General features: G+C 43.7%; 1 long non-coding RNA gene across 1 annotated transcript in view; it reads left to right on the plus strand.

The window, feature by feature from the left end:
- Window positions 1-20,498, plus strand: part of LOC132233307 (uncharacterized) — a 105,354-nt gene that overhangs the window by 58,678 nt on the left and 26,178 nt on the right. The gene's annotated exons all lie outside the window — the stretch shown is intronic.

Raw genomic sequence — 20,498 nt, forward strand, 5'->3', positions numbered from 1 at the left:
TCTTGCTGTGTTCACTTTTGTATCCCTAACCCTAGGACAGTGCCTATCATACAGCTAGGATAGAATGGATTTTGAATTACACCAGAGGGACATTGTTTTCTAATTCAGTTCTGCAGAAGTGTACTGAAAACCAGCTGTGTGAAAGGTTTTGCTCTTGAAGCAGTGGAGGTTGTGAAGTAAAACAAAACCAGACCCCATTCGTATGGAAAAAGGCACATATGTAAGATAGCTTACGCCATTCCAGGTAGTTATATTAGAGTTGGATGTATGAAGTAGGTACTAGGAAAATAAGGCTGGAAAATGCAGATTTGAGCTTAGTTTTCAGAGATGCCAGGGTTAGGTTACACTTATTGTATATGCAATAGGAAACCACTGAGAAGAATTGAACGGAAATTAATATGATGGGAACGAGTTTAAATGCTTAGTCTACTAGCATGTCGAAGAGGCACTGGGGCCAGAAGGAAGTGGCAGTGGCCTTAGGAGGGGATGGCATGAAAACCCCTGTGTACGGTGAATAAACATAAATTGGCAAATGATCGGCTATGGAAGGTAAAGGAGGAGGCAGGTGGTGCTGAGATTTTACCAGGTGATCCTTACAGTGTGTCCTAGACGCCTTATGGAACCAGGTCTAGGATCCTTCAACATGTCCTCCGGTGGTTCTATGTACTTGCATGTCAGGAGAGCTGGGATTATTCAGTAGATCCTCAGCAGAGAACGCCAGCAATCATAATATTGTTATGCCAACTATACTTTAATAAATACATTTTATATATACCAGTAATAGGAGCACAAGGAATAGCAGCCCAACACCAGGGAGCCAGGTTTGTGGAGAGCTGAACGGAGCCAAACGCTTGGTAAAGGCGCTGAAGAGATCAGCTGCCTTCATTGCCCTTTGCCGTGCTTTACAGGATGTCATTGCTCAAGCAGCAGCTGACTTACAGAATTTGACTAAACTTTGCATGGCTGTTCAGGAAGGCGTGATCCCCCAGCCAACATGGAATCCAGCAGCTCCCGCAACCTCCCAGGACTGCTCTTCATCCTCACCTGGGGAACATCAGTCAGCCCAGTGAAAACATGCACGTTCTGCAATGGGCACGACAGAGGCAGCCCAGAGAAGGCCCAGGTACATTGCAGTCCTTTCCTTATCTACACCTGGCCTGAGCTTCTTACATGAACATCAAGAGATTAGTTAATTGCTCTGCTGGGGTGGGGCGGGGGGGGTGGGAGTGGGGGGCGGGGGGGGGCGGGTAGAGAAAGAGGGAGGAGAAAAGCTATATGATTCAGAGACACAATGTCAGGAGACTACCAGAGAAATGGATTTATCCGTAGTAGCTTGTGGCAATTTTCCTTTAATCATTTTGTACCTTTTAAATGACTTTATTTGGATTTGTTAATTTAAAAACAATGAAATCTGAGCCCCGGCCAGTGTGTTCAATGGTTAGAGTGTCACCCCACACACCGAAGGGCCACAGGTGAGATTCTTGGCCAAGGACACACCTGGATTGCAGGTTCACCCCAGTCGAGGTGCTTGCAGGAGGCAACCAATGACATGTCTCTCTCACATTGATGTTTCTCTCTTTCTTCCTCCCTCCCTCCCACCCTCCCTTCCACTCTCTCTAAAAATCAATGGAAAAGCCCAACTGGTGTGGTTCAGTGGTTGTGCATCAAGCTATAAACCAGGAGGTCACATGCCTGGGTTGCAGGTTGCAGACTCTGTCCCCAGTGGGGGACCTACAGGAGGCACTGGATCAATGATTCTCTCTCATCATTGATGTTTCAATCTCTCTGTCCCGATCCCTTCCTCTGTAAAATTTAAAACATACATATATATGTGTGTATATATATGTGTGTGTATATATACTATATATATGTATATATATAGTATATATATGAAATAGTATTTTTTTTAAATCAATGGAAAAAATGTACTCAAGTAAGGATTTTAAAAATAAAATAAAATCTGAAACCAGTAAACAACGTTTCATTGGAACATAGCCATGCCTTTGTTTGAAAACAAACTTCAATCATCCTGTAGCATAATGTTAGATTCATTCTCAACCCTGGCTGAGAATGGACTGACATGGTCATGGCCAGGTGCCTGGAGTGCTTCTTGGCATTGCCAAACAGCCATCTCCCACTGGACTCACTTGGCCCCACTTCCCACTCCTCTGAAACAAATCATCACCAATTACTGCCTTAACTGAATGGAGTAGTTGAGCTGTTTGACACAACTTGACTATATTTAGACCTGAAAGCAAAGAGCCTAGTGTCTTTGACTCATCTCCAAATTTTGAAGCCCAGTCATAAAAGATACTCTGTGATTAAAGTGTTTATTATAGGTTAAGTTTAGTGCAACATTTAATGCACTAAAGTTCTGTGCTCCCACTCCTCCCAGCCTAACAGCTATTGCTGAAAGATTTGATTTTTTTTTAAATGTATTTTATTGATTTTTTACAGAGAGGAAGGGAGAGAGATAGAGAGTCAGAAACATCGATGGGAGAGAAACATCGATCAGCTGCCTCCTGCACATCTCCTACTGGGGATGTGCCCGCAACCCAGGTACATGCCCTTGACCGGAATCGAACCTGGGACCCCTCAGTCCGCAGGCCGACGCTCTATCCACTGAGCCAAACCGGTTTCGGCTGAAAGATTTGATTTTAATACAATACAGAGAATCACTAATACAAGAGATAGAAAGGACCTCAAAGATCATAGTGTCCTCCCTCACATTTCCTTTATTCCCATTTTACAGTTAGTGAAACTGAGGCTAAGAGAAAAGTTATATTTTACCAGACTCTATAACAGGTGGAGGAGGCAGAGCTAGAATCCAGTTCTCTGGATCCGATGGTTTTGAACTCTGCCATGGTTACTATGGGCTAATTAAGTGATATTATTTAAGAGTATAACCTTTTATACAATAACATTAACAATTCAAGCATTTTTAGAGGAAACATACCAGAGAATCTGTATCAGAAGGAACCTTGGAAAGCATTTAGTTCAATTTCCTAGTGCATCAAAAATCCCATTAAGTTCACAGGTAGAATATATATATATATATATATATATATATATATATATATATATATATATATATGTATATATATATATATATATATATATATACATACACACACAAATTTTCCCCATGGGAGTTCAACCGGGAGACTAATCACTCGCTATGACATGCACTGACCACCAGGGGGTGGTGTGGAACAAAGGAAGGCTCTGGCCAGCAGCCAGGAAAGGGAGGCCCTGTCTGGCAGCTGGAAGGCACCTATTGGCCCTGATTGCCGACCAGGCCTAGGAACTCTACCCATGCACGAATTTCGTACACCAGGCCTCTGCTATATTAGAATAATGCCAGCTGCTGGGACCAAACAACCCCCAAACTTTAGTGACTAAAAACAATAAAAGTTTATTTCTCACGCATTTAACAATACAAGTTGTCCCTGATGATGGCAGTCTTCCACAGGGTGACTCAGGAACCCAAGCTCCTGTTAGCTGGTGGCCTCCCCTCCTAAGGTTTCCATGTCCTCTACATGCAGGAGGAGGATGGGGAAAGAACAAGTAGAGAAGGCTTTGTTTTTCTTTTTTTTTTAATGTAAACTTTATTTCATATATATATATTATTGATTTTACAGAGAAGAAGGGAGAGGGATAGAGAGTTAGAAACATCGATGAGAAACATTGATCAGCCGCCTCCTGCATGCCCCCTCCTGGGTATGTGCCCGCAACCAAGGTACATGCCCTTGAACGGAACCAAACCTGGGACCCTTCAGTCCGCAGGCCGATGCTCTATTCACCAAGCCAAACTGGTCAGGGCTACACTTTATTTTTCAATTATAGCTTTATTCAATATTATCTCACATTAGTTTCAGGTGTATGGCATAGTGGTTAGACCAGGGGTCCTCAAACTTTTTAAACAGGAGGCCAGTTCACTGTCCCTCAGACCGTTGGAGGGCCGGACTATAGTTTAAAAAACACACAAAAACTATGAACAAATTCCTATGCACACTGCACATATCTTATTTTGAAGTAAAAAAAAAAAAAAACAGGAACAAATACAATATTTGTATTTGCATTTGGCCTGCAGGCCGTAGTTTGAGGACCCCTGAGTTAGACAATTGTATGCTTTATAAAGTGTTTCCTTGAATATTTCCAGTACCTGAGCAGGCTTCTTAACCTTGGTCTTGAGAGGTGATATAACTCACTTCCTCTGACAGTCCAGTGAGAACTCTTCAATCAGTCCCATACAGTTGCAAGAGAGGCTGAGAAATGTAGTTGTGGCTGGACAGCTGCCTCTACACCATGGAAGGAGTACAAATGTTTGGGGAACCTTCCCAGAACCAAGGGGCTGGGCCTGTTCTGCCTCAGTCAGTCACTGACCCCAGGCTATCCCTGAGGTGGGAAGTGCTTTAGCCTCCCAGTCATCCCAACGTCTCAGGAAGAGCACAGGTGTGAGCCGTTGGCAGCTAACACTGGCACATCAGCCCGTAAAGGGGATGTAGGAAGACACCAGTAGCATCTGCTACAGTCTGCCCTTTGTACCACTAAGAGCTGATGGTTTCTCATGTTTAATGTCACTCCATCTGGTTGCAGAATTCTAGCTGGTGCGGTTTCTGGGTGCTAGATAGAGGAGGGTTACTGGAACAAACTACACCCCTGACTGTTGCGGGTGGTCCTGCGGATATGATAAATAGTCATGCCCAGATAAATTGTTGCTCTTTTCAGCATGAATGGGGGTCTGATGTAGCCATTTTGCCACCAAGAAGCTGGCTGGTTCTCTCAGCGTTGCTCTTTGTTTCTGGTGGTGGGATACGCAGCAGCAGCAATAGCTAGTCAGCTCTGAGGAGAGGGAGTCCATGCTGTTGAACTCATGCATAGCCCCCATCGCTGCCACCATGGCTACTCTGCTCATAGTCCGTGTGCTAGGGCTGCTGTGGCTGAGGGTAGAAACTAACTGGCATTTGCTGGGTGCCTCTCCCTGCCCCGTGGGTGGTTAGTGCCTCATCTGCAGTAGATATTCTCTGGTGGACATTAACCAGTGCTTCTTGCTCACTCCCATTGATCCTCTACTCACATGCTTCTCCTCCAGGCCTACATCATAATTTTCCCATCTTGCTCTGTCCAGATTGCCCATAAACTCATGTCTTACCTTTTTTTGGGGGGGGGGGGGGGCGGGGGGAAGAGGAGGGTATTTTCTCCCCACACAAAGTAGATAACCAGGAGCACCATCTGAAGCTCTACCCTCGTGGAGATTTGCTTCCACACCATCTCTCAGCCCAAGTGGGCTGCAGTGCAGTAGCAGTCTATTCTCAATCATGTTAGCATGCCTCCTCTTCCGTTGGTCCTAGGGAAACTTCAAGAAGCTCTAGTTATGAGCTGAAGGAAAAGTGATTATGTCAGGTAGTGAGAGATCTGTCATCCTGAACTACTTCTTTCCTACAGCTTACTTATGCTTTGGGGACCTGCTGGACCGAGTTTCAGAACCGTTTCCATCCTATGATGGAATTAGAGGCCTGGTGCACAGATTCGTGCACCAGTGGGATCCCTCAGCCTGGCCTGCACCCTCTCACAATCTGGGACCCGTTGGGGTATGTATGTCAGACTGCCAGTTTCAGCCCAATCCCTACAGGCCAGGCTGAGGGATCTCACCGGGATCGGGCAGAAACCGGCAATCCGACATCCCCCGAGGGATGTAGTAGTGTGGGAAGTGGGAGGCAGCCGGGGAGGACCCCGAGTCCGGGCCAGGCACCACACTGTTCCCGCTCATCCCAGCCCCGCTGCACCTACTGCCGCTGCAGCTCAGAACCACAGCCGTGGAGGCAAAAGAAGCTCATGCCACCGCAGCTGCACTCACCAGTCATGAACCCGGCATCTAGCGCCTGTCTGTCAGCTGAGCAGTGCTCCTGCTGTGGGAGTGCACTGACCACCAGGGGGCAGCTCCTGCATTGAGTGGCATAGCGACCAGTCAACCAGTCGTTTGGTCATTTGGTCAACCAGTCGCTTAGGCTTTTATATATATAGACTAGAGGCCTGTTGCATGAAGAGATTCGTGCAACAGACCTTCCCTTCTGGCTGATGGCACCGGTTTTCCTCCGGCACCCGGGACCCAGGCCTTCGCTCTGGCCGGAGCTGCCTTCCATCCTCTGTCTTCGCGGCCCGGGCCGGAGCCACCTTCTGTCTTCGCAGCTCCGGCTTGCCTTCAGTCTTCGCTCCGCCGCTTGGAGCCTACGTGTGCAAATTAACCGCCATCTTTGTTGGCGGTTAATTTGCATATCACGCTGATTAGCCAATGGGAGGCATAGCGAAGGTATGGTCAATTACCCTGTTTGTCTATTATTAGATAGGATGGTGTTTCCAATCGATTGACTTGGTAAGTCTGACCAAATCCACTCGTGGTGGGCAGCTCTGGTTGTATAATTAGTTAATGTCTCATAGTCAGATCATCTCTTCCAGGTCACATAGCGTGCCAGAAGCTGTTTTTCCAAGTGTGTAGTTCTTTAATGCAGAAGGGGTGACCTTGCCCAAGAACCCTAGGAGTCGCCCTGCAATGCTCATATTTGGGCTTCCCAAGTATTTTACTCAGCATCTTTTTTTTTTCTTCAGTTTTTAATTCTGGAATGTAAACCTCTTTTTAATGAAAGTATAGTTGACATACACTATTATATTATTTTCAGTGTACAACATAGTGACTTGACTTACACAGCATCTTTACCACAGATACAGCTAGTAACCTAGGACCTTTGGGTCATATAGCCCCAGTGGTCCTGTGTTCTAAGCTTCCTCATACAGGTTAACTGTCAGAGCCACTGAGCAATTTAATGCAGCCTCTTCTGCCCATGTTTTGCCCCAGTTCACTACAGGTGAAAACCTTAGCCACTGCACCAATACAGCAAGTCCAGGACTAACACTGTTTTACCCACCACCAATGACAGGGTTCTCATTGCCATCTAGTGGATGAATTTCCCAATGCCAAAATCCAGACCTAGTCGGCTTCTGAGGACCATTTTTGTCACCAATTGCTTTCGATCAGTGGTTCTCAACCTTCTGGCCCTTTAAATACAGTTCCTCATGTTGTGATCCAGCCATAAAATTATTTTCGTTGCTACTTCATAACTGTAATGTTGCTACTGTTATGAATCGTAATGCAAATATCTGATATGCAGGATGGTCTTAGGCGACCCCTGTGAAAGGGTCCTTTGACCGCCAAAGGGGTCGCGACCCACAGGTTGAGAACCCCTGCTTTAGATGATGTTTCCTATGAGCGGAGTCTGAAGTGGGAAGTCCTGCTTAAGTGGTCTTAAGGAGAAACCTATGAGGTAGTGAAAAGAGTAGGAGACAGCAAGGATGAAGTTGGGAAGCCCTGAATCGTGAATTGACCACAGAGGGTGTCCCACCCAAAAACAAGGAGGCCTCATCACTTAGTGTTTGTCCATGGCCCACCCCTGGGTGGAGGACAGAACTTCAGCCATTATCCCCAGGACTGGTCAGCCAAGGGCAATCCTCCATGAAAGAACAAAGGCCTGAGCCAGGGGCAGCCAACACCAACAGCATCTGGGAGATGAATTCACAGCCTGAGATGACATTCAATTTAAAAAACTGAATAACAAGAATGTCGACATAAAGAACATCCAAACTGGTAGATAATTTTTATAAAAATTTATTTGAGCCAGTTGGTGTTGCTCAGTGGTTAAACAGCGATCTATGAACTGGGAGGTCATAGTTCAATTCCCTGTCAGGGCACATGCCCAGTTTTGGGCTCCATCCCCAGTGGGGGGCGTGCAGGAGGCAGCCAATCAGGGATTCTCTCTCATCATTGATGTTTCTATCTCTCTCTCCCTCTCCCTTCCTCTCTGAAATTAATAAAAAATACATTTTAAAAATGTTTATTTGAGCCAAAGAGAGGATACATTAGAAGTAAGATCACAACAGACTGAGATAATGCTCTTGAGAATAACAGTTTACAATTTCTTTATGTATTTGAGATTATGAAAGGAACATAAGAAAGATTGCATGAAGATGTGAAAAATCAATTCTGGGATTGGATTACAAAACAGTTAAACTTGAGAGTGGTCTCCAGGGGGTTGGATTACAGGAGCTCTTTTGATGATATCAGAAGGAGGGGTCTGAATAGGGGCATTTCAAAGTGTGATAACCTAGATCAGTGATGGCGAACCTTTTGAGCTCGGTGTGTCAGCATTTTGAAAAACCCTAACTTGGAACCAAGATGGCGGCATAGGTTAACGCCGGAGTTTGCTGCTTTGAACAACTACTTCAAAAGTGAAACTAAAACACGGAACGGACATCACCCAGAACCCCAGGAACGCTGGCTGAGTGGAAGTCCTACAACTAGGAGGAAAGAGAAACGCATACGGACACTCAGAGGAGGCGCAGTGCTGAAGTCAAATTCTGAGGTGCGGAGTGCGCGGAGCGGGCTGGCGGTGGAGGGCGCGGTTGGCGTTTTCAATCGGGAGGGAGTCGCAGACTCTGAGCTCCAGATACGGGCGAGTCTTTGGGGACCCATACTCAAACGGGAGAAGCGGGACTGTCTGGCTTCGGTCAGAGCGAGTGCAGCTTTCTCTCCGAGCTTTGCAGCAGGGTGCTGGGACTCAGAGAGGCAGAGCCCCTGGGGACAGGACTGAGAGCCGCCATAACTGCTCTCTCCGGCCCACCCTGTTGATCCATCCTGTGCGACCCGCCCTGCCCAAGCCCTGCACAGAGGCATTTGCCGATAGCCTCAGGCAAAGGCTAGATTAGCACCTCCCTAGAGGACAGAAGTTCTCTCACTGCTGACACAGCTGATTCTCATAGCCACTTGGCCTGGAGGTCAAACCCTCCCTGGAATTAGCTACAACAATCAAGATTTATCTATAAGACTGCGAACAAAGACCACTAGGGGGTGCACCAAGGAAGCATAACAAAATGCGGAGACAAAGAAACAGGACAAAATTGTCAATGGAAGAAATAGAGTTCAGAACCACACTTTTAAGGTCTCTCAAGAACTGTTTAGAAGCTGCCGATAAACTTAATGAGATCTACACGAAAACTAATAAGACCCTCGATCTTATATTGGGGAACCAACTAGAAATTAAGCATACACGGACTGAAATAACGAACATTATACAGACTCCCGACAGCAGACCAGAGGAGCGCAAGAATCAAGTCAATGATTTGAAATGCGAGGAAGCAAAAAACATCCAACCGGAAAAGCAAAATGAAAAAAGAATCCAAAAATGCGAGGATAGTGTAAGGAGCCTCTGGGACAGCTTCAAGCGTACCAACATCAGAATTATAGGGGTGCCAGAAGATGAGAGAGAGCAAGATATTGAAAACCTAGTTGAAGAAATAATGACAGAAAACTTCCCCCACCTGGTGAAAGAAATGGACTTACAGGTCCAAGAAGCGCGGAGAACCCCAAACAAAAGGAATCCAAAGAGGACCACACCAAGACACATCATAATTAAAATGCCAAGAGCAAAAGATAAAGAGAGAATCTTAAAAACAGCAAGAGAAAGACAGTCAGTTACCTACAAGGGAATACCCATACGACTGTCAGCTGATTTCTCAACAGAAACTTTGCAGGCCAGAAGGGAGTGGCAAGAAATATTCAAAGTGATGAATACCAAGAACCTACAACCAAGATTACTTTATCCAGCAAAGCTATCATTCAGAATTGAAGGTCAGATAAAGAGCTTCACAGATAAGGAAAAGCTAAAGGAGTTCATCACCACCAAACCAGGATTATATGAAATGCTGAAAGGTATCCTTTAAGAAGAGGAAGAAGAAGAAAAAGGTAAAGATACAAATTACGAACAACAAATATGCATCTATCAACAAGTGAATCTGCCGAAACCGGTTTGGCTCAGTGGATAGAGCGTCGGCCTGTGGACTCCAGGGTCCCAGGTTCGATTCCGGTCAAGGGCATGTACCTGGGTTGCGGGCACATCCCTGGTGGGGGATGTGCAAGAGGCAGCTGATCGATGTTTCTCTCTCATCGATGTTTCTAACTCTCTATCTCTCTCCCTTCTTCTCTGTAAAAAATCAATAAAATATATTAAAAAAAAAAAAAAACAAGTGAATCTAAGAATCAAGTGAATAAATAATCTGATGAACAGAATGAACTGTTGATTATAATAGAATCAGGGACATAGAAAGGGAATGGACTGACTATTCTTGGGGGGGAAAGGGGTGTGGGAGATGTGGGAAGAGACTGGACAAAAATCGTGCACCTATGGATGAGGACAGTGGGTGGGGAGTGAGGGCGGAGGGTGGGGCGGGAACTGGGAGGAGGGGAGTTATGGGGGGGAAAAAAAGAGGAACAAATGTAATAATCTGAACAATAAAGATTTAATTTAAAAAAAAAAAAGAAAAAAAAAAAAAAGAAAAACCCTAACTTAACTCTGGTGCCGTGTCACATATAGAAACTTTTTGATATTTGCAACCATAGTAAAACAAAGACTTATATTTTTGATATTTATTTTATATATTTAAATGCCATTTAACAAAGAAAAATCAACCAAAAAAAATGAGTTCGCGTGTCACCTCTGACACACATGTCATAAGTTCGCCATCACTGCCCTAGATGCACAGAAACAATGGACAGGACTTGCTTAAGACAAAGATAAGCCCTTTAATAAAAAATCTTATGCCTGGAGCGTGACTATCCACCATGACCTGCCCAGTTAGGAATTTATGATCACATCATCCTGTGAGGTTACTTTCCGTAGAACCCCTTTATTCGTCCACAAGAGGGAGGCAGCTGTGTGAAACTCCCAGGAAGAGCATTCCGCGTAGTTATGAGATGGGGACTCCTTGGGTATTTGAAGGACAGAACAAAAGCTAGTGTAAAGAATGTGGTGACCATGCACCAGGGCTTAGGCAATGGCCAGCTTTTACCGCAGCGGTCCTCAAACTACTACCCATGGGCCACATGCAAATACAAATATTGTATTTGTTCCCATTTTGTTTTTTTACTTCAAAATAAGATATGTGCAGTGTGCATAGGAATTTGTTCATAGTTTTTTTTTAAAACTATAGTCCGGCCCTCCAACAGTCTGAGGGACAATGAGCTGGCCCCCTGTTTAAAAAGTTTGAGGACCCCTGTTTTATCCCATCACCTCCTTATGGCACTTCTTTTTTTTAAAATATATTTTTATTAATTTCAGGGAGGAAGGAAGAGGGAGAGAGAGATAGAAACATCCATGAGGAGAGAGAATCATTGATTGGCTGCCTCCTGCACGCCCCCGACTGGAGATCCAGCCCACAACCTGGGCATGTGTCCTTGACCGGAATCGAACCTGGGACCCTTGAGCCCACAGGCCGACGCTCTATCCATTGAGCCAGACTAGCTAGGGCCTTATGGCACTTCTTATCTTCAAAGTTTATAAGGTTACTTTTTTTCTAAGTAAGTAAATAACCCTCTCTGGGGACTGCTTCCTTTTAATAACTGGAGAAACGAGAGCTATAGTGTTAATTTGATTTGCACTGAGAAAATCTGAGTTAGTGACATGATTAGAAATGCCATTCCTGCTTTCATTAAAAACATACACCCACACATCAGCTCATAGCTCATTCCGAATGTATCAGATCTTAGATAGGAAAATAACAGATCTGAGATACCACTACTTTCATGAATTTTTATAAGATAGCGAAGCAGGTCCAAGCTTGACCTTGGGGGCCTTATCTATTCCTTCTTAATTAGGCCATACTTCATGGACCATCTTGGAAAGGAAAACTGATTAGTTACACTAAGTGGCTTTCTTAAAATACTTCATCACACACACACTCAAAAGCACTGCACCTCTTGCAACTTCCTACACTACACATTGATTTTTTTTCTCCCTTTGTATTATCATCTTTCTAGTAGAATGTGTTATTTAACTTTTCTTGGCGGTTACAATGGTTTTCTCTAATAGTACCTTACTGACCTCACTTATTAAAGTAACTACCAGATGCAACTGAACTCTTTCCCGATGTAGGTCGATCCCATCTCCGCGGGCTCAGTCCTGTCTTGTGGACCTCATCCACACCAATATATGAGCCCCCTATTCTCCATTCACATAGTTATGATCCTAACCTGGGACTTCTCACCTGGATTTAATTCCAAACTAGGGTGCCTATCTCTTAATTTCTAGTCCATCCTTTGAACTGTTGCCAGATCAATTTTTCTCAAAACTATTCTGATCATCAACATAGCTCTCCATAGTAATAATCTATTTCAATCTCTTGTTTGGGGATTTAAAGTTCTTTATAAACTGGATCCCCTTTTCTGAGATTGCCTTCCTTTATTTCCCAACAGAAAACTTCTGTTCTGTCCCGGATAGTCACATCATCCTGTACACAGTGTTTTTTTTTCCTTTCCACATTGCCTCTTTTTATCTTTCCCCCCCAGTTCTCATCTGCTCACATCTTAAAAATACATTTTTTAATTGATTTTGGAGAGGAAGTGAGAAGGAGAGAGAGAAACATCAATGATGAGAGAGAATTACTGATTGGCTGCCTCCTACAGGCCCCCCACTGGGGATCGAGCCCGCAACTCTGGCATGTGCCCTTGACCGGAATCGAACCCAGGACCCTTCAGTCCGTAGGCTGATGCTCTGTCCACTGAGCCAAACAAGTTAGGGCTCATCTGCTCAATCTTAACCATCGTTCAACTCCTCTTGGAATTCACCTGACTCCTTTGATTTTCTCAAGCTTATCTCTCTTCTGAACGGTAGCATCAGTCAAGGACTGGTTACCTAGTAACCAACTACAACAGTGGTCGGCAAACTGCGGCTCACGAGCCACATGCGGTTCTTTGGCCCCTTGAGAGTGGCTCTTCCACAAAATACCACATGCAGGCACGCACATGCAGTGCAATTGAAACTTCGTGGCCCATGTGCAGAAGTCGGTATTTTGTGGAAGAGCCATACTCAAGGGGCCAAAGAGTCGCATGTGGCTCACGAGCCGCAGTTTGCCGACCACTGACCTAGGATAGCATGCACAGGCAATTGCTTAAGAAAACTATAATGCAACTATGCCCATTGTCTTCCAATACCAGGATGGCAATGGACCTTGCTGTCCGTGCAAAGAATTCTCTTAATTGCCAGAAAGACCAAAGGACGAACAAGTTTACTAGAACAGAATGGTCACAACTCATTGCTGAGTGAGTCAAGCATGTCCTGTTGACTCCACGGAGAGAGGACTCTTGGAAACTTATGCCAGCTGTCCCCTGAACTTCACCTTTACTGACTTAGCCTGTATCATCATTTTGTTGTAATAAATCATAGCCGTGAGTATGACTGCAGAGCTGGGCAAAATTAGGTTTATAATTGTTCATATTGAAAATAATGTAATAATTAATAAGTAAGAATAATACAAGAATAAGCCTACTTTTGCCCCACCCTGTGTGTACTGAGTCTTGTGAGTCCTGCTAGTGAGTTATTGAACCTGGAGACCTTCCAACACACAAGCCAGATGCCCTTCTGTTGGCGAATAGATAACCAAATTGTGGTACATCCACTGAATAAACATTATTCAGCGATAAAAAGGAATGAACTAATGAGACATGCAACAAACTGGAGGCATTGCAATGGCATTACACTTAGTGAGAAAAGCTAGTCTCAAAGGGTATCGCTTTATGATTCTATTTAATGTGACATTTGGGAAATGACAGAATTACAGTGATGGGAAACAGATCAGTGGTAGTAGATCCAGAGGAAAGGTGTGATTATCAAGGGGGAACACAATTGGGTTTCTTTGTGGTAATGGAATATTCTGCATGCTGACGGTGGTGATGGTTGTTGAATCTACACTGGTAATAAAATGTCATAGAACTATACACCAAAGACCAATATAAGAGTCCATGTAAAAAGTGATGAAATCCAAATAAATTTGATTCCTCTGTTCCTGAATCAATAGTGTTTTGCCAAAAACATTTTCCTGGGACAATTTGCTATGGTTGTTTAAGATGTTATCATTGGGAAAGGTGGGTAAAGAGTACATGGGAACACTCTGTACTATTTTTACAACTTCTTGTGAGTCTTAAATTGTGTCAAAATATAAAAGCATTGAAAGAAAAGAAAATGTGTGTGTGTGTGTGTGTGTGTGTGTGTGTGTGTGTGTGTGAGAGAGAGAGAGAGAGAGAGAGAGAGAGAGAGAGAGATTTTTAAAATCTCAATGATTCCACATAGAGTTATATTGGACAGAGGATAATATGTTTTTCTCATTCTAATTATCTTTAGGGGGAAAAAACCATGATTTCAATCCCCTGTTAATTCTTTATGCTGTTGGTGGGAGACACTAGTTGTAGATGGCTTTTCTGTATTGTTTTGTTAAGAAAAGTATCTCAAAGAATTTTCTTGGTGGTGCAAAGGTCTAGAGAGCCTAAATCACTTTATTGTGGGCAAGAGTCATCTATGAAGTTATTTTTGCCTTTAAAAAATGTTTGTCTCCCTTATTTTGGATTTAAACTGCTTCATCTCTAGAAAAAAAGAAAAAAATTAATAAAGTAAACTGCTTTATCTCTGAGGATTATTACTATTTGCCCTTTGAATACCGTGTGTGTGTGTGTGTGTGTGTGTGTGTGTGTGTGTGTGTGTGAGAGAGAGAGAGAGAGAGAGAGAGAGAGAGAGAGAGAGAGATTGAGTAAGAGAGATTTGCCCAAGATGTGCCCAGAGATGACAAGAAGTCCATAGAGAGAATAAAGAGGCATACTTTTCCCTCATGCTGCCAGAGAGCAGAGAGGGCTCTCTTTTGTTTGTCTTTTGTCCATTTTTAAAATGAATTGCTAGTGAAGGGTAACAAAACATGCCCCCACAAAATATGCCACTTTGGCATAAGGCTTATTTTGAGCTGAAGGCAATTGAGAAGAAGTAGATAGAGGAAAACCTCTCTGCCTTCCCACTACTTGCCTGAAAGGGAGATATAAATATGTAAGGGTGTCCCCATGTCCCCCTCTCTACCAGGCAGGACAGGGATTCATCACCAGAGACAGCAGAGACCCTTTTCAGCCCAGGGAAATCTGTAAAACAAACCTGGCTTAGCCTACCCTTTATCTGCCATAACTTTTGCCATATATTTGCCTTCCTACAATTTGCAACCTCTAGAAGCTCGAAGTTCTTTCATTTGTCTTGTCAATTCTCTACACAATTATCGTTGTTTTATTAAGATGCTGTATATGAGCAACCCTGGCCCGTGTGGCTCAGTTGGTTGGGCGTCGGGCGTCCTCCCAGGCACCGGGAAGTTTCCAGTTCTATTGCCAGTCAGGGCACATGCAGGGGTTGTGGACCCGATCCCCTGTCGGGGGCATGCAGGAGGCAGCCAATCGATGTTTTGTTCTCACATCTATGTTTCTCTCTTTCCCTCTCCATTCCTCTCTCTCTAAAAATCAATTTTTTGCCGAAACCGGTTTGGCTCAGTGGATAGAGCGTCGGCCTGCGGACTGAAGGGTCCCAGGTTCGATTCCGGTCAAGGGCATGTACCTGGGTTGCGGGCACATCCCCAGTAGGAGATGTGCAGGAGGCGGCTGATCGATGTTTCTAACTCTCTATCTCTCTCCCTTCCTCTCTGTAAAAAATCAATAAAATATATTTTTAAAAAAAAAATAAAAAATAAATAAAAATAAAAATCAATTTTTTTTAAAAAAAGATACTATAGCCCTCACCAGTTTGGCTCAGTGGATAGAGCGTCTGTCTGCCCTCCGATGGAGGGCATGTAGGAGGCAACTAATGGATGTGTTTCTCTCATATCAATGTTTCTCTATCTCTGTCTCTCCCCCTCCCTTCCATTCTCTCTAAAAACCAATGGGAAAAAATATCCTTGGATGAGGATTAACAAAAAAAGTTAGAGTTTTCTCCAATGTAAAAAAAAAAAATGGCCCTCTCTTCCCCTCTGGCTAAATCCACAGTTCGCTGTTAATCCAGACAAATCATTTACAATGAAGTTATATCTTTATAATGACAATGTTGATATAATATTAACTTCTGGCAATACTAGAGGCAAAGTTATATCATAGGCAACCGCACATTCTTCTAAGGTTTCTCTCCTGGAAGGTAAAATATTACTCAGCAATAGTTCATTCAGAAGATAATGGTGCCTAAACATGGGCAGTTTCATCAAAATGAATTTATTATTTTTGAAATTATGTCCTTAGACCACCCAATAGCATAAAGCTGCCAACATCCCTAATAAATAAGTGGAATTAGAGCAGGGGTCGTCAAACATTTTAAACAGGGGGCCAGTTCACTGTCCCTCAGACCGCTGGAGGGCCGGACTATAGTTTAAAAAAAGACTATGAACAAATTCCTGTGCACAATGCACATATCTTATTTTGAAGTAAAAAAACAAAACGGGAACAAATACAATATTTGTATTTGCATGTGGGCCGTAGTTTGAGGACCCCTGAATTAGAGATATAGAATATTCCTTTCCTACAGGTTGTCAAGGGAATTAAGGAAGATTATGAATCCTTTACATTTTGATCCCACAATTAACATAAAATTTAATAATTTGAAATGTAGTGGTTAATAAAATGAATATTTTTTTAAAAATATTTCATTGATTTCAAAGATCAGTCAAAGAAAACATTTTACCAAAAAAAAAAAAAAGTTTGGTTTGTTTTTTTTTCTCCTTGAGCAATACAACAGAGACCTCTTCTGGTCAAGAAGCAGAAGTCTTTGGCAGAGAACCAACTTGGAAAAGTTAGGGTGGAGTGAACTGGTGAAGGAGAGACTAGGATATGAAATAAGCTCCAAGAAGGGTTAGCATCTGCATAGGCTCTGAACTCCGACAAGCAGAGCAGAGAGAGGAGTGCGTTCCACATGCGGGGAGCAGCATGTACAGGGGCAAAGGCGTCCCTTCTTTTCTAAGGATAAAACAGGTAGATAATTTATAAAGGTGCAAGGATGTAAATAGGAATCATTCATAACTCTACTGTCCAGAAATAAAATTGTATGTATTTTGATGCACTGGCTTCTAGCATTGTTTACATCCTTTTTCATCTATAAAACTGAGTAAGTCCTGACCTTTTCATTTTAAATGAAGAAAACGCTGCTTTCTGATAGCAGGCTTCTAAGGGTAAATCATCCACAAGCCAGAGAAATTTAAATTAATACCTTACACTGGTCCCCAGATTGCCAGGGCCCGGTTAATGTGCATTCCAGCCACGGCTCACTTTCTCTGCCGACTCCTTTGTGTGAGGTTCACTCATATATCTGTTCTTACTAGCCCCTCAACCTGCCAGGAAGCTAATTAGCAATGCTCAAATCTGATCATATATGCATACATAGAAAACATAGCCATTGGCATTTTTTACCTTGGGAATCCCAACGATTGCACAGCCACTGGGACTGACCCACCTGGGTTAAAATGCAGCACAACATTCTGCTCTCTTGTGAGGAAATTTAGTCTCAAATAACACCTGGTGGATGGAGGGTGTGGGCTTTGAAAGGAAGAAGCCAAAAAGAGTTTACATGTAGGAGACTGAAATTCGATGAGCAACTATCTGAAAGAAGTTGGGGGTCACAGAGACTTAGGGAAAATTAAGTAGACAGACAGAATAATTGCTATGACGGGGTGTCAGAGCTCACAAAAGGGTGAATGGGTTAACCCAACTGGATGTGCACAATATATCCACATGTTTTCATGAGGAAAACATTGCTTGGTTCAATTCTTCTGGGAAGATAATTTATAAAGGTGCAAGGATGTAAGGAGGAATCATTCATAACTCCACTGTCCAGAAATAAAATTGTATGTATTTTGATGCACTGGCTTCTAACATTGTTTTCTGGTTTATATACATTCTTTTTCATCCATAAAACTGGGTAAATCCTGCTGCTGCCCACTGCACCCAGGTTGCAAGCCTCGTGGGATCCCTTAGAGCAGGGGTCCTCAAACTACGGCCCGCGGGCCACATGCAAATACAAATATTGTATTTGTTCCCGTTTTGTTTTTTTACTTCAAAATAAGATATGTGCAGTGTGCATAGGAATTTGTTCATAGTTTTTTTTAAAACTATAGTCCGGCCCTCCAACGGTCTGAGGGACAGTGAACTGGCCTGGCCCCATTTAAAAAGTTTGAGGACCCCTGCCTTAGAGTTTAGGAGATGCATGCCTGTAGCAGAGGAAGGGGGTGGGGGATGTGAGCACACACTTTTTTTTTTTTTTTTTATGCGTTAAAAGGAACTTTATTGGGTGTTGGGGGTTCAGATGGGATCCATGAGGATGTGGTCCTCCATGACGCTGGGCTGCAGGCCTGGCTGGGGGACCTGGCAGTGGAGCCCTCAGGGGAAGCTGTGCAGGCCAGGATTGGGCAGGTGGCAGGTGCAGGAGGGGGGGTGTTCCTAGCTGGGGCTGCCCCAGGCCCTGGTGCAGTGGGGGCAGCAGCGCAGGGGCCCCTGGAGTGCACACTTTTTTGAGGGAGTCTTAAAGGTTGGGTATTTAAGGGAGGTCTTAGGGGAGGATCGATAGAATATTTGTCAGCTTTATGCTGATGTGCCAAAATGAAGTTTATTCTCTTCATCTCTCCTTGGGTGTGGTTGACAAATGGCTTTAATTAGATTTCTGCTATCTGTCTCTAAGTAGGGTGATTTAAGCTATTTACCCTCTGGTTGGGGAGGAGAAGTATAAGCCATTTACTCTTAAGTTCCTGATTTAGGGAAAATAAGATTTAGTAGACGGCTGCAAACTGCTTGGCATCTAGGTTTTCTAGAGGGCTGCAAACGGCAGTTTAACTTCTGTCGCCGTTTCCCTATTCTGCTTTTCCTGGCTTACTGGCCTGTCTCAGTAATCATGAAAGGACAACCATATAAAGTCTCTGGAAATGGTCCGGGGTACATACAGCAAATGAGGAAATATTTATTTGAAAGGATTTACTAGCCCGGCCAGCATGGCTCAGTAGTTGAGTATCAACCTATGAACAGGAGATCACGGTTCAACTCCTGGTCAGGGAACATGCCCAGGTTGGGGGCGAGATCCCTCGTGTGGGGTGTGCAGGAGGCAGCCAATCAATAATTCTCTCTCATCATTGACGTTTCTATCTCTCCCTCTCCCTTCTCTCTGAAATCAATAAAAATACATATTTAAAAAAAAAAAAAAAGCAAAACGGAGAGAAACATCCTTCTTTTCCATTGTGGGTACAGGATGGTTAACATTTCCAGCACATAGAGATGACGTGCAGGCAACAAGACGACAATGAGAAGTTGTGTCCTGGTGCTGGAGGGGTCTGGAAAAGATTACTCTGGTTTTCAAAGGCATGTTATCTCAGTGCACAAAGAACACAAGACAGGGTAAGTGAGGGTAAAGACTGACCTTTGTCAGGGAAGTGACAGGCCTACGATATGACTACTCGCTATGGCCTGCTTTTAGTTAGGAATTTTTGTGTTCAACCCATCCTATGTGGTTACTGTTGGTCTCTGAGTTTGTGAGGCCAGAGCTTGTTGGGTTTAATATATAGCCCCTTTTCCCTTCACTCTTTCACTAATAGGACACTAGTGTTGAAATAAATTTCTAGGCCCAAGATAGAGACACCCCTGCCTGGGGTGTCCCGTCAGCAAACCAAAACTTCAATAACTTTCATGTCCCTGTAAATGCTTCAGGTGACCAGAAATGCAGTCTAGCCAGTTAAGCCCCAAATGGCTAGCCAACTCAGGGCTCAGTAGGTACTTTCTTGTTTCATATTCTTTATCCTATAAAAGTTTCTTGCCTTCCATCCCATGTTGCAATTCTCCAAATAGAGACTGTGTACTTAATGAAGTGTTAAAGTTTATTTATATTAGTCTTCTTTAATCATTTTTAACATTCTGTGTATATATAGTTTTTACTTTGTTTACATTTTATTTATTGAGCTTTAAGTTGATGTTCAGTGGATGTCCACCTCTTTTTTATAATAGTTTCCTAGTGTTATTAGATATGAATATTTGAGTGGATGAAACATAGCTTAGACCCCTAGGGCATTTTTTGTGAGTTGTTGTTTTTTTAATTGTGGGACTATACATGACATAAAATTCATTATTTTAACCCTGTGTGACTGTCCAACCATCTCTCTCTAGAGCATGTCAAACTACAACTATGTACCCATCAACACTAATAAAAGAGAAAAATGGTAATTGGCGTACGACGATACCCTTTTCATTGGCTAATCAGGGCTATATGCAAATTAACTGCCAACTATGATTGGCAGTTAACTGCCAACTAAGATTGGCAGTTAACTGCCAACAAGATGGCGGTTAATTTGCATATGTAGGCACAATGCAGGGAGGCGAAAGGGAAAGCAGGAAGAAGCCCCCTGCCACTGACAGTGATCGGAAACCCAGGGGGGAGCTAAGAGCTGGGGGGCAGGGCCTTTGTGGCCAGTGATAGCAGGAAGTAGGGGTGGAGCCAGTGATGGGAGCTGGGCACGGTCGAAGCTGGCAGTCCTGGGAGCTAGGGGTCCCTTGCCTGGGCCTAAAGCGGAGCCCACGATCGTGGGGCCACTGCAGCTGTGGGTACCCGCTGCCCGAGCCGGACGCCTCAGCCAGA

The sequence above is a fragment of the Myotis daubentonii genome, chromosome 4 (genome assembly GCF_963259705.1).
Source record: "Myotis daubentonii chromosome 4, mMyoDau2.1, whole genome shotgun sequence".
In the NCBI taxonomy this organism is placed as follows: Eukaryota; Metazoa; Chordata; class Mammalia; order Chiroptera; family Vespertilionidae; genus Myotis; species Myotis daubentonii.